Source organism: Silene latifolia, chromosome 11 (genome assembly GCF_048544455.1).
Source record: "Silene latifolia isolate original U9 population chromosome 11, ASM4854445v1, whole genome shotgun sequence".
Taxonomy (NCBI): domain Eukaryota; kingdom Viridiplantae; phylum Streptophyta; class Magnoliopsida; order Caryophyllales; family Caryophyllaceae; genus Silene; species Silene latifolia.
Window position 1 is genome coordinate 54,840,125 of NC_133536.1, and position 14,159 is coordinate 54,854,283.

Here is a 14,159-nt window from a genome sequence, read left to right on the forward strand (position 1 = left end):
GCACTACGATCCGATCGTGGTGGAGAATACCTTAGCCTTGAATTTGATTCACACTTGAAAAGTCGTGGTATTATATCACAACTTACTCCACCCGGAACACCACAACTTAATGGTGTTGCCGAAAGGAGAAATCGAACCTTACTTGATATGGTTCGATCCATGATGAGTCAAACCGAGTTACCAAACTCGTTTTGGGGATTTGCAATTCAAACCGCAATAAAATCTTTGAACGTAAGTCCAACCAAAGCAACTGAAAAGACTCCATATGAGATATGGAAAGAAAAGGTTCCAAATCTATCCCATATGAAAATTTGGGGTTGTGATGCTTATGTCAAAATTAGAAATGACAACAAATTGGCACCACGATCCGAAAAATGCATTTTTGTAGGTTATCCCATGGCCTCACGAGGCTATTACTTCTATAAGCCTCAAGAGAACAAAGTGTTTGTGTCTCGCGATCTTTGTCTTCCTAGAAAGTGATTTTATTTCTAGGAGACAGAGTGGGAGAAATTTTGAACTTGATGAAGTTCAAGAGCCACAAACCGAGATAGAGGCGCAAGAAGAAGTTCCTTCGTCATCTAATACGGTTATTCCTCCTCCTCTTAGAAGAACGGGCCGTGTTTCACGTCATCCGGATCGATATGTGGGACTTATCGAGGAAGATGGAACACTTGATGTGTTGCTTATAGAGAGTGACGAGCCCGCTACCTACAAGACCGCAATCTCTAGTCCTAATTCCAACTTATGGCTTGAAGCCATGAAGTCCGAAATGGATTCTATGCTTGAAAACCAAGTTTGGGACTTGGTAGATTTGCCTAAAGGGGCAAGACCCCTTCAATGCAAATGGATATTCAAAGTCAAGAATGGCATAGAAGGACATGACGATGTCTACAAAGCTAGGCTAGTGGCAAAAGGATTTACCCAAGTCCAAGGTCTCCATTATGATGAGACATTCGCCCCTGTAGCCATGCTAAGATCCATACGGATTTTGTTAGCGATCGCCGCATTTCATGATTATGAAATTTGGCAAATGGATGTCAAAACCGCTTTTCTAAATGGGCATTTAGAAGAGGAGGTGTACATGATACAACCCGAAGGTTTTGTTGATTCTAAAAATCCTAACAAAGTGTGCAAGCTTAAGAGATCCATTTATGGTCTTAAGCAAGCATCTAGAAGTTGGAATCATCGATTCAATCATGTTATAAAAGAAAATGGTTTCACTCGAAATGTTGAGGAACCATGTTTATACATGAAATTCAGTGGGAGCAATGTTGTGTTCTTAATCTTGTATGTCGATGACATACTACTCATTGGAAATGATATTCCAATGTTGTCTTCGTTTAAGAAGTGGTTAGGTAACCACTTCCAAATGAAGGACTTAGGAGAGGCACAACGCATATTAGGTATCCGGATCTATAGAGATAGGCCCAAGAGGATATTGGCACTAAGTCAAGAGTCTTATGTTGATAAGATTCTTCGACGATTCAGCATGGACAAATCCAAAAGGGGTTTGGTACCAATGGTAACCGGAACGATATTGAGCGGACTCAATGTCCCTCCGAACCCCATGATGTTGAACGCATGAAGTTGATCCCTTACGCTTCCATTGTTGGATCAATCATGTATGCCATGATATGCACACGTCCCGATGTCTCGTATGCCTTGAGCATGACGAGTAGATATCAAGCAAATCCAGGTGAGAGTCACTGGATTGTTGTCAAGAACATCCTTAAGTACTTGAGAAGAACTAAGGATTCTATCCTTGTGTTTGGAGGAGACACTGAGTTGCGTGTTACGGGATACACGGACTCAAGTTTTCAAACAGATAGAGATGACATGAAATCACAAGCTGGTTTCGTGTTTATGCTCAACGGTGGTGCCGTAAGCTGGAGAAGCTTCAAGGAAGTCTGAATGCGCGGATTCAACAACGGAGGTGAGTACATAGCAAAGCATCGAAGCTGCCAAGGAAGCTATGTGGATCAAGCAATTCACGGAAGGTCTAAAAGTAGTACCTACCGCCGATGATCCCATCACTCTCTATTGTGATAATAGTGGGACGATCTTCCAAGCTAAGGAGCCAAAGTCTAGTAATAGATCTAGACATGTACTTAGAAAGTATCATGTAATAAGAGATTTCATTGAAAGAAAGGAAATTGCGATTTGTAAGGTTGGGACGGATGACAACATAGCCGATCCGCTCACCAAGCCTTTATCGCAGGCTAAGCATGATGGGCATGTTGCGTCCATGGGACTTAAACGTGTACCAAATTTTTGTTAGATTTTGAAATGAAATAAAAGTGTTGTTTTTGTTCATGTTCATAATCACATTTGTCTTTTATCCTTAATTTATACTTTGTTACATCCAAACGGGTTGTAGAGACAATTGAACCCCGTTAAAGTGAACATGGATTAACATTGTTTTGCCCATAGTTACTTATATGAGGTGACGTCTCGAAGTGACTAGAGTGTGAGGCGATTGATGGCAAGTTCAAGTGCCATACAGTCATGTGAGATGACTAGTCGATCACATAGGCAGACTGTTAGGAACATTTTTGTCGGGCCTAATGACCGCTTATAGAGTTCTAGCAAATTTATATAGCCTGGTCGTGGCGAGAGCTACTATAGTGTTCTAATGAGTCGATTCTTTTGACTAGAGACTATTCGCCTAAGATGGCACGATTTTTGATTAACTTTGATTTGTGTTACTACGACCTTCGTAAATGGGGTCAAATGGGCATATTTTGGGTTATGATGGCTGTGGCTAGTCGAAGGGAATGAGTGCGATAGGAATTGTCCACCCCTTGTCAGGGTTATAACAATATCTCAGGGCCACTCGAGGAGCAATGAACTGGAAATGCGTGGCCACGCTCGGAGGGTATCCAGTGTGGATAAATCCGGTCAATCCGTTATTCTCCAGATCGAGGAAACCACTCTCGATATGATCACTTGCAAGTACGACCTGAAAGACACCTTGCATTGAGTGGGAGATAGTAATAGGACAAGAGAATTGGTGACGCACAATTGTCGAGGACAAGTGGGAGAGTGTTGGGAAATGTGTCCTCAACAATAGTGCGATCATGTGATTTAAATATCATTATTAAAATCTCATTTTAAGAATACAATTGGGAAGTAATATTGTTACTGTCAACTGGTCAACATATATCGGTAATAATTGGCTGACTAGAGTTTGACATTACTGTCGTGTGACGGTGGTGATCAGTTGACCCCCTAGGTCATACCTAAAGGGCAATACTCTTAATTGATTATTTAATTAATCGTATAATGTTGCGAGTTAATTAAATTACTTGAAAATTGACGGACGATTTTGGAAGTAAAATTTACGTATCATATTTAAATGTGATTAAATAAGATACGGTCTGAGTAATTAAATTGTATAATTACTCGGATGAAATAAATTGTTTAATGTAACAATTAAATTTGAATGAATTGTTATAAATACAATCTGTTGTGATTTATAAATGGTAAAATATTTTGGCACAAGTAATTATGAAATTACTAAGTCGATTTTTGTATGTGACGTATTTTTATTAATACGTTGATTTTTAATATGTTAAAAATACATGACAATTATATGTGACATATGACATGTAGATTCGTATACATATTAACATACTCTTATATGTCTAAATAATTTGTCATAAAATTAATTACGGATCTTATGCATGCAAACAATAAAATAAATAGAGGAGAAATCATGTCCTTACATTGTAAATTTCGGCTATTAGGGCACAAGAGAGATCACCTTTCTCTTCTTGTTCTTGAGCTTTTCCAATGGAAGAACAAAGATCTAAGTGTAAGATCTCTCCCTATGTATTATACCCAAGGCTCCTCTTAACTAAATTAATATTACAAATACTAGTTATAATATTAATTCTTAGTAGAAAATTGAACCAAAATAATATTGAACACTTGAAATATTTCGGTTTATGTAAGAGAGAAAGAGAGGATTTTTCTTCTTACTTGAACTTGTATTTTTGGATGAAATGAATAGAATGAAAATAATACACTACCTTTAGTATATTATTAGGCAAAATTAAAGAAAAACAATGATAGTTTTTCTTCCCCAAAACCGTGTAAGAGGAGGGCTATTGGGGAGCCAATGCATGGTAAATTTGTTCTTCACAAGGAACAATAGGCTTGCATGCCTAGACTTCCTTTTTCATCATTATGTTTTTTCAACTAAATAAAACAATTAACTAGCTTAATGTTCCCCAATTTTTCGGCACTTTTGGTAATATGGAATCCATATTATTTTTTGTCAATTGTCTATATGTTACATGTCATATGTCACATATAATTGTCATGTATTTTTAACATATTAAAAATCAACGTATTAATAAAAATACGTCACATACAAAAATCGACTTAGTAATTTCATAATTACTTGTGCCAAAATATTTTACCATTTATAAATCACAACAGATTGTATTTATAACAATTCATTCAAATTTAATTGTTACATTAAACAATTTTTTCATCCGAGTAATTATACAATTTAATTACTCGACAGTATCTTATTTAATCACATTTAAATATGATACGTAAATTTTACTTCCAAAATCGTCCGTCAATTTTCAAGTAATTTAATTAACTCGCAACATTATACGATTAATTAAATAATCAATTAAGAGTATTGCCCTTTAGGTATGACCTAGGGGGTCAACTGATCACCACCGTCACACGACAGTAATGTCAAACTCTAGTCAGCCAATCATTACCGATATATGTTGACCGAGTTTGACAAGAACAATATTACTTCCCAATTGTATTCTTAAAATGAGATTTTAATAATGATATTTAAATCACATGATCGCACTATTGTTGAGGACACATTTCCCAACAATCTCCCACTTGTCCTCGACAAGTGTGCGTCACCAATTCTCTTGTCCTATTACTATCTCCCACTCAATGCAAGGTGTCTTTCAGGTCGTACTTGCAAGTGATCATATCGAGAGTGGTTTCTCGATCGGAGAATAAGCGATTGACCGGATTTATCCACACCGGATACCCTCCGAGCGTGGCCACGCATTTCGATTCATTGCTCCTCGAGTGGCCCCGAGATATTGTTATAACCACGACAAGGGTGGACAATTCCTATCGCACTCATTCCTTCGACTAGCCACAACCATCATAACCCAAAATATGCCCATTTGACCCCATTTACGAAGGTCGTAGTAACACAAATCAAAGTTAATCTGAAATCGTGCCATCTTAGGTGAATAGTCTTTAGTCAAAAGAATCGACTCATTAGAACACTATAGTAGCTCTCGCCACGACCAGGCTATATAAATTTGCGAGAACTCTATAAGCGGTCATTAGGCCCGACAAAATGTTCCTAATATCATGCCTATGTGATCGACTAGTCATCTCACATGACTGTATGGCACTTGAACTTGCCATCAATCGCCTCACACTCTAGTCACTTCGAGACGTCACCTCATATAAGTAACTATGGGCAAAACAATGTTAATCCATGTTCACTTTAACGGGTTCAATTGTCTCTACAACCCGTTTGGATGTAACAAAGTATAAATTAAGGATAAAAGACAAATGTGATTATGAACATGAACAAAAACAACACTTTTATTTCATTTCAAAATCTAACAAAAATTTGGTACACGTTTAAGTCCCATGGACGCAACATGCCCATCATGCTTAGCCTGCGATAAAGGCTTGGTGAGCGGATCGGCTATGTTGTCATCCGTCCCAACCTTACAAATCGCAATTTCCTTTCTTTCAATGAAATCTCTTATTACATGATACTTTCTAAGTACATGTCTAGATCTATTACTAGACTTTGGCTCCTTAGCTTGGAAGATCGTCCCACTATTATCACAATAGAGAGTGATGGGATCATCGGCGGTAGGTACTACTTTTAGACCTTCCGTGAATTGCTTGATCCACATAGCTTCCTTGGCGCTTCGATCTCGCTATGTACTCAGCCTCCGTTGTTGAATCGCGATTCTGACTTCCTTGAAGCTTCTCCTTACGGCACCACCGTTGAGCATAAACACGAAACCACTTGTGATTTCATGTCATCTCTATCTGTTTGAAAACTTGAGTCCGTGTATCCCGTAACACGCAACTCAGTGTCTCCTCCAAACACAAGGATAGAGTCCTTAGTTCTTCTCAAGTACTTAAGGATGTTCTTGACAAAGAATCCAGTGACTCTCACCTGGATTTGCTTGATATCTACTTGTCATGCTCAAGGCATACGAGACATCAGGACGTGTGCATATCATGGCATACATGATTGATCCAACAAATGAAGCGTAAGGGATCAACTTCATGCGTTCAACATCATGGGGTTCGGAGGGACATTGAGTCCTGCTCAATATCGTTCCGGTTACCATAGGTACCAAACCCCTTTTGGATTTGTCCATGCTGAATCGTCGAAGAATCTTATCAACATAAGACTCTTGACTTAGTGCCAATATCCTCTTGGGCCTATCTCTATAGATCCGGATACCTAATATGCGTTGTGCCTCTCCTAAGTCCTTCATTTGGAAGTGGTTACCTAACCACTTCTTAATAGAAGACAACATTGGAATGTCATTTCCAATGAGTAGTATGTCATCGACATACAAGATTAGGAACACAACATTGCTCCCACTGAATTTCATGTATAAACATGGTTCCTCAACATTTCGAGTGAAACCATTTTCTTTTATAACATGATTGAATCGATGATTCCAACTTCTAGATGCTTGCTTAAGACCATAAATGGATCTCTTAAGCTTGCACACTTTGTTAGGATTTTTAGAATCAACAAAACCTTCGGGTTGTATCATGTACACCTCCTCTTCTAAATGCCCATTTAGAAAAGCGGTTTTGACATCCATTTGCCAAATTTCATAATCATGAAATGCGGCGATCGCTAACAAAATCCGTATGGATCTTAGCATGGCTACGGGGCAAATGTCTCATCATAATGGAGACCTTGGACTTGGGTAAATCCTTTTGCCACTAGCCTTGCTTTGTAGACATCGTCATGTCCTTCTATGCCATTCTTGACTTTGAATATCCATTTGCATTGAAGGGGTCTTGCCCCTTTAGGCAAATCTACCAAGTCCCAAACTTGGTTTTCAAGCATAGAATCCATTTCGGACTTCATGGCTTCAAGCCATAAGTTGGAATTAGGACTAGAGGTTGCGGTCTTGTAGGTAGCGGGCTCGTCACTCTCTATAAGCAACACATCAAGTGTTCCATCTTCCTCGATAAGTCCCACATATCGATCCGGATGACGTGAAACACGGCCCGTTCTTCTAAGAGGAGGAGGAATAACCGTATTAGACGACGAAGGAACTTCTTCTTGCGCCTCTATCTCGGTTTGTGGCTCTTGAACTTCATCAAGTTCAAAATTTCTCCCACTCTGTCTCCTAGAAATAAAATCACTTTCTAGGAAGACAGCATCGCGAGACACAAACACTTTGTTCTCTTGAGGCTTATAGAAGTAATAGCCTCGTGAGGCCATGGGATAACCTACAAAAATGCATTTTTCGGATCGTGGTGCCAATTTGTTGTCATTTCTAATTTTGACATAAGCATCACAACCCCAAATTTTCATATGGGATAGATTTGGAACCTTTTCTTTCCATACCTCATATGGAGTCTTTTCAGTTGCTTTGGTTGGACTTACGTTCAAAGATTTTATTGCGGTTTGAATTGCAAATCCCCAAAACGAGTTTGGTAACTCGGTTTGACTCATCATGGATCGAACCATATCAAGTAAGGTTCGATTTCTCCTTTCGGCAACACCATTAAGTTGTGGTGTTCCAGGTGGAGTAAGTTGTGATATAATACCACGACTTTTCAAGTGTGAATCAAATTCAAGGCTAAGGTATTCTCCACCACGATCGGATCGTAGTGCCTTAATCCTTTTGTTCAATTGGTTCTCTACTTCGTTTTGAAATTTCGTGAATTTCTCAAAAGCTTCACTCTTATGTTTCATTAAATAGATATACCCATATCTACTTAAATCATCGGTGAAGGTTATGAAGTAGTCATAATTACCACGAGCGGTGATAGTCATTGGTCCACATACATCGGTGTGTATGAGTCCCAATAGCTCACTAGCTCGTGTCCCTTTACCACTAAAAGGATTTCGAGTCATTTTGCCAAGTAGGCAATATTCGCATGTACCAAATGACTGGTAATCAAATGGTGTAATCACATTAGTCGAAATTAATCTTTTGATGCGATTCTCGTTTATGTGACCTAATCGACAATGCCAAATGAACACTTCACTTGGGTCACTTGTTTTGAGTTTCTTTGATTGTATGTTATAAATATCATTTGTCGGATTTGAGGTCTCTAAAATGTATATGCCATTGATGGAGGAAGCTTGGCCTATAACCAAATCATTCCTTGAAATAGAGCAACGATTGTTCTTAATGACAAAACAAAAACCGTCCATGTCTAGCATGGCGATTGAAATAATGTTTTTAGAGAGCGTAGGAACATAAAAACAATTATGCAAATACAACTCAAAACCGTTTGGCAAAGCTAGAACATAAGTTCCTTTGGATTCGGCCGCTACCCGAGCTCCATTTCCAAGTCGAAGATCCACATCTCCCTTGCTAAGCTTCTCCACATCTCTTAAACCCTGTAAATGATTACAAAGGTGAGAACCACAACCGGTATCTAGTACCCATGTCGTAGTGGAAGTATAATTTATATCAATAACATAAATTTCTTTAGGAATTGTACCTTTTGGAGTAATGAGTCCCTCCCTTATATTTCGCAAATACATAGGGCAATTCCTTAGCCAATGTCCCATGCCATAGCAATAATGGCACTCATCATTAACTTGCTTGAAGTTCTTGATTTTCTTTCCTTTCTTCTTGAACCTCTTGCCCTTTGAAGCAAGAACTTGATTGCTAGAGCTCCCACTAACTTTGGCATCTTTATCTTCCAGAGACAAAGACCCTATAGATTATGTGAGGTAGTCTTTCCGAGACGGACTCACACGAGGTCTATTAGTAGTGGGTGGTTTAGAAGTGGTGATGAAATTAAGGTTTCCATCCGAACCTATCCCGAAATGAAGTTCTCTAGTTGTATCGAAATTATTGTTGGAGCATACGTCGTCAAGAACATGGTGATATGACTCAATAGTAATGGGTGCGGTAGCATTTGATGGATTCATTGCACTACAAATATGGAGGAAAGGAAATATTAACATTTGTCCTTTTTAAATCATACTTGCAAATTTAACAAGATATGAACATTTATATAGTGACCTCTACCCAACTATATGAAATGATTCCAAGATCCAAATTCATATTAACTTAGGGCACGGTGTGCCGAAATACCCCTTATTAACATAACTCGGTGGATTAACCTTTTAATCGATTCTACTCTTAGAACTCTTGGTCGATGATATTTACATTAATATTCATCTCTAGCCCGAAACACATCCGGAAATCGTCGTGAATACTTTCGTTGAGTACAACCCAAATTTCGAATAAATGTGTCCATTATCCAAACCCATATCAACTTAGGGCACGGTGTGCCGAAATACCCTTTATTAACATGAATTCGGTGGATAGACATTTATCACCCACTTCCCCTACGTAACAAGGTTTGTACCCGGTGTGGCCGAGTGCACTCCCTCACGAAATAGGTTTTCATGGTTTCTACTATTTGGTAAGGCTATGTCTCAATTGTTTGTTTTAGCGAGAGGTCATGTCAATTTATTATCTATCACGTTTTAAGTGAACTAAAGCGGTGAACTACGATAATTCGAATTGACACGGTCGATAAACTCGATAAAATAACAATGCATGTTTAGTTATGGCGATTTAGCGATGCATGTGACATAAAATAAAATGCAAGCATAAAAGTAAATAAATCCTAGTATGGCCTTTCCTAAAATAGAAAAATTATGAATCTATTACATATTCGGAAACCAACTCCATTGGTCCCTTGAACTTCGGTTGTGGCACGCATCTCGAGGTAACACCGTCTTTATGTATCGCCATTCTTGAAGTAATCCGTCTTTTGGAACTCCGGAATGAATAAAATTATATAATAAATTACATAATTTCCTATTATACATTTGTAACTAAAATAAAATAAATCTATTAAATTACAAAACGGTGATACGAGATCACAATAAAAATTACAACCGAATCGATATTCCCATACATTTCCTTAAAAAAAAAAACTATTAACATACTATATCACATAAATATACTATATCACATAAATATAGTACTCAAAGTATATGAAGTGTAAGGAAATTTTATGACAAATTTGATACCAATCATTTGGTACATGCGAATATTGCCTACTTGGCAAAATGACTCGAAATCCTTTTAGTGGTAAAGGGACACGAGCTAGTGAGCTATTGGGACTCATACACACCGATGTATGTGGACCAATGACTATCACCGCTCGTGGTAATTATGACTACTTCATAACCTTCACCGATGATTTAAGTAGATATGGGTATATCTATTTAATGAAACATAAGAGTGAAGCTTTTGAGAAATTCACGGAATTTCAAAACGAAGTAGAGAACCAATTGAACAAAAGGATTAAGGCACTACGATCCGATCGTGGTGGAGAATACCTTAGCCTTGAATTTGATTCACACTTGAAAAGTCGTGGTATTATATCACAACTTACTCCACCTGGAACACCACAACTTAATGGTGTTGCCGAAAGGAGAAATCGAACCTTACTTGATATGGTTCGATCCATGATGAGTCAAACCGAGTTACCAAACTCGTTTTGGGGATTTGCAATTCAAACCGCAATAAAATCTTTGAACGTAAGTCCAACCAAAGCAACTGAAAAGACTCCATATGAGGTATGGAAAGAAAAGGTTCCAAATCTATCCCATATGAAAATTTGGGGTTGTGATGCTTATGTCAAAATTAGAAATGACAACAAATTGGCACCACGATCCGAAAAATGCATTTTTGTAGGTTATCCCATGGCCTCACGAGGCTATTACTTCTATAAGCCTCAAGAGAACAAAGTGTTTGTGTCTCGTGATCTTTGTCTTCCTAGAAAGTGATTTTATTTCTAGGAGACAGAGTGGGAGAAATTTTGAACTTGATGAAGTTCAAGAGCCACAAACCGAGATAGAGGCGCAAGAAGAAGTTCCTTCGTCGTCTAATACGGTTATTCCTCCTCCTCTTAGAAGAACGGGCCGTGTTTCACGTCATCCGGATCGATATGTGGGACTTATCGAGGAAGATGGAACACTTGATGTGTTGCTTATAGAGAGTGACGAGCCCGCTACCTACAAGACCGCAATCTCTAGTCCTAATTCCAACTTATGGCTTGAAGCCATGAAGTCCGAAATGGATTCTATGCTTGAAAACCAAGTTTGGGACTTGGTAGATTTGCCTAAAGGGGCAAGACCCCTTCAATGCAAATGGATATTCAAAGTCAAGAATGGCATAGAAGGACATGACGATGTCTACAAAGCTAGGCTAGTGGCAAAAGGATTTACCCAAGTCCAAGGTCTCCATTATGATGAGACATTCGCCCCCGTAGCCATGCTAAGATCCATACGGATTTTGTTAGCGATCGCCGCATTTCATGATTATGAAATTTGGCAAATGGATGTCAAAACCGCTTTTCTAAATGGGCATTTAGAAGAGGAGGTGTACAAGATACAACCCGAAGGTTTTGTTGATTCTAAAAATCCTAACAAAGTGTGTAAGCTTAAGAGATCCATTTATGGTCTTAAGCAAGCATCTAGAAGTTGGAATCATCGATTCAATCATGTTATAAAAGAAAATGGTTTCACTCGAAATGTTGAGGAACCATGTTTATACATGAAATTCAGTGGGAGCAATGTTGTGTTCCTAATCTTGTATGTCGATGACATACTACTCATTGGAAATGATATTCCAATGTTGTCTTCTGTTAAGAAGTGGTTAGGTAACCACTTCCAAATGAAGGACTTTGGAGAGGCACAACGCATATTAGGTATCCGGATCTATAGAGATAGGCCCAAGAGGATATTGGCACTAAGTCAAGAGTCTTATGTTGATAAGATTCTTCGACGATTCAGCATGGACAAATCCAAAAGGGGTTTGGTACCAATGGTAACCGGAACGATATTGAGCCAGACTCAATGTCCCTCCGAACCCCATGATGTTGAACGCATGAAGTTGATCCCTTACGCTTCCGCTGTTGGATCAATCATGTATGCCATGATATGCACACGTCCTGATGTCTCGTATGCCTTGAGCATGACAAGTAGATATCAAGCAAATCCAGGTGAGAGTCACTGGATTGCTGTCAAGAACATCCTTAAGTACTTGAGAAGAACTAAGGATTCTATCCTTGTGTTTGGAGGAGACACTGAGTTGCGTGTTACAGGATACACGGACTCAAGTTTTCAAACAGATAGAGATGACATGAAATCACAAGCTGGTTTCGTGTTTATGCTCAACGGTGGTGCCGTAGTGGAGAAGCTTCAAGGAAGTCAGAATCGCGGATTCAACAACGGAGGTGAGTACATAGCAAAGATCGAAGCTGCCAAGGAAGCTATGTGGATCAAGCAATTCACGGAAGGTCTAAAAGTAGTACCTACCGCCGATGATCCCATCACTCTCTATTGTGATAATAGTGGGACGATCTTCCAAGCTAAGGAGCCAAAGTCTAGTAATAGATCTAGACATGTACTTAGAAAGTATCATGTAATAAGAGATTTCATTGAAAGAAAGGAAATTGCGATTTGTAAGGTTGGGACGGATGACAACATAGCCGATCCGCTCACCAAGCCTTTATCGCAGGCTAAGCATGATGGGCATGTTGCGTCCATGGGACTTAAACGTGTACCAAATTTTTGTTAGATTTTGAAATGAAATAAAAGTGTTGTTTTTGTTCATGTTCATAATCACATTTGTCTTTTATCCTTAATTTATACTTTGTTACATCCAAACGGGTTGTAGAGACAATTGAACCCCGTTAAAGTGAACATGGATTAACATTGTTTTGCCCATAGTTACTTATATGAGGTGACGTCTCGAAGTGACTAGAGTGTGAGGCGATTGATGGCAAGTTCAAGTGCCATACAGTCATGTGAGATGACTAGTCGATCACATAGGCAGACTGTTAGGAACATTTTGTCGGGCCTAATGACCGCTTATAGAGTTCTGGCAAATTTATATAGCCTGGTCGTGGCGAGAGCTACTATAGTATTCAAATGAGTCGATTCTTTTGACTAAAGACTATTCACCTAAGATGGCACAGTTTCAGATTAACTTTGATTTGTGTTACTACGACCTTAGTAAATGGGGTCAAATGGGCATATTTTGGGTTATGATGGCTGTGGCTAGTCGAAGGGAATAAGTGCGATAGGAATTGTCCACCCCTTGTCAGGGTTATAACAATATCTCAGGGCCACTCGAGGAGTAATGAACTGGAAATGCGTGGCCATGCTCGGAATGTATCTATGATAGATAAATCCGGTCAATCAGTTATTCTCCAGATCGAGGAAACCACTCTCGATATGATCACTTGCAAGTACGACCTGAAAGACACCTTGCATTGAGTGAGAGATAGTAATAGGACAAGAGAATTGGTGACGCACACTTGTCGAGGACAAGTGGGAGATTGTTGGGAAATGTGTCCTCAACAATAATGCGATCACATGATTTAAATATCATTATTAAATCTCATTTTAAGAATACATGTGGGATGTAATATTTTACAAGTCAACTGGTCCACACATATCGGTAATGATTGGCGGACTAGAGTTTGACATTCGTCGTGCGACGGTGGTGATCGATTGATCCCCTTAGGTCATACCTATAGGGAAATACTCTTAATTGATTATTTAATTAATCGTATACCGATACGAGTTAATTAAATTGCTTAAAATTGACGGACGATTTTGTGAGTATAATTTACGTATCAAATTGAAATGTAATTAAATGAGATACGGTCTGAGTAATCGAATTGTATCATTACTCGGATGAAATTATTGTTTAAAGAAACAATTAAATTTGAATGAATTATTATAAATACGATTTATAAATTGGTGAAATATTTTGGTACAAGTAATTACGAATTACTAGTCGATTTTGTAAATGACATATTTTATGAGTATGTTGATTTTTAATATGATAAAAATACATTGCATCGTAACATGTCATGTAACATGTGACAAA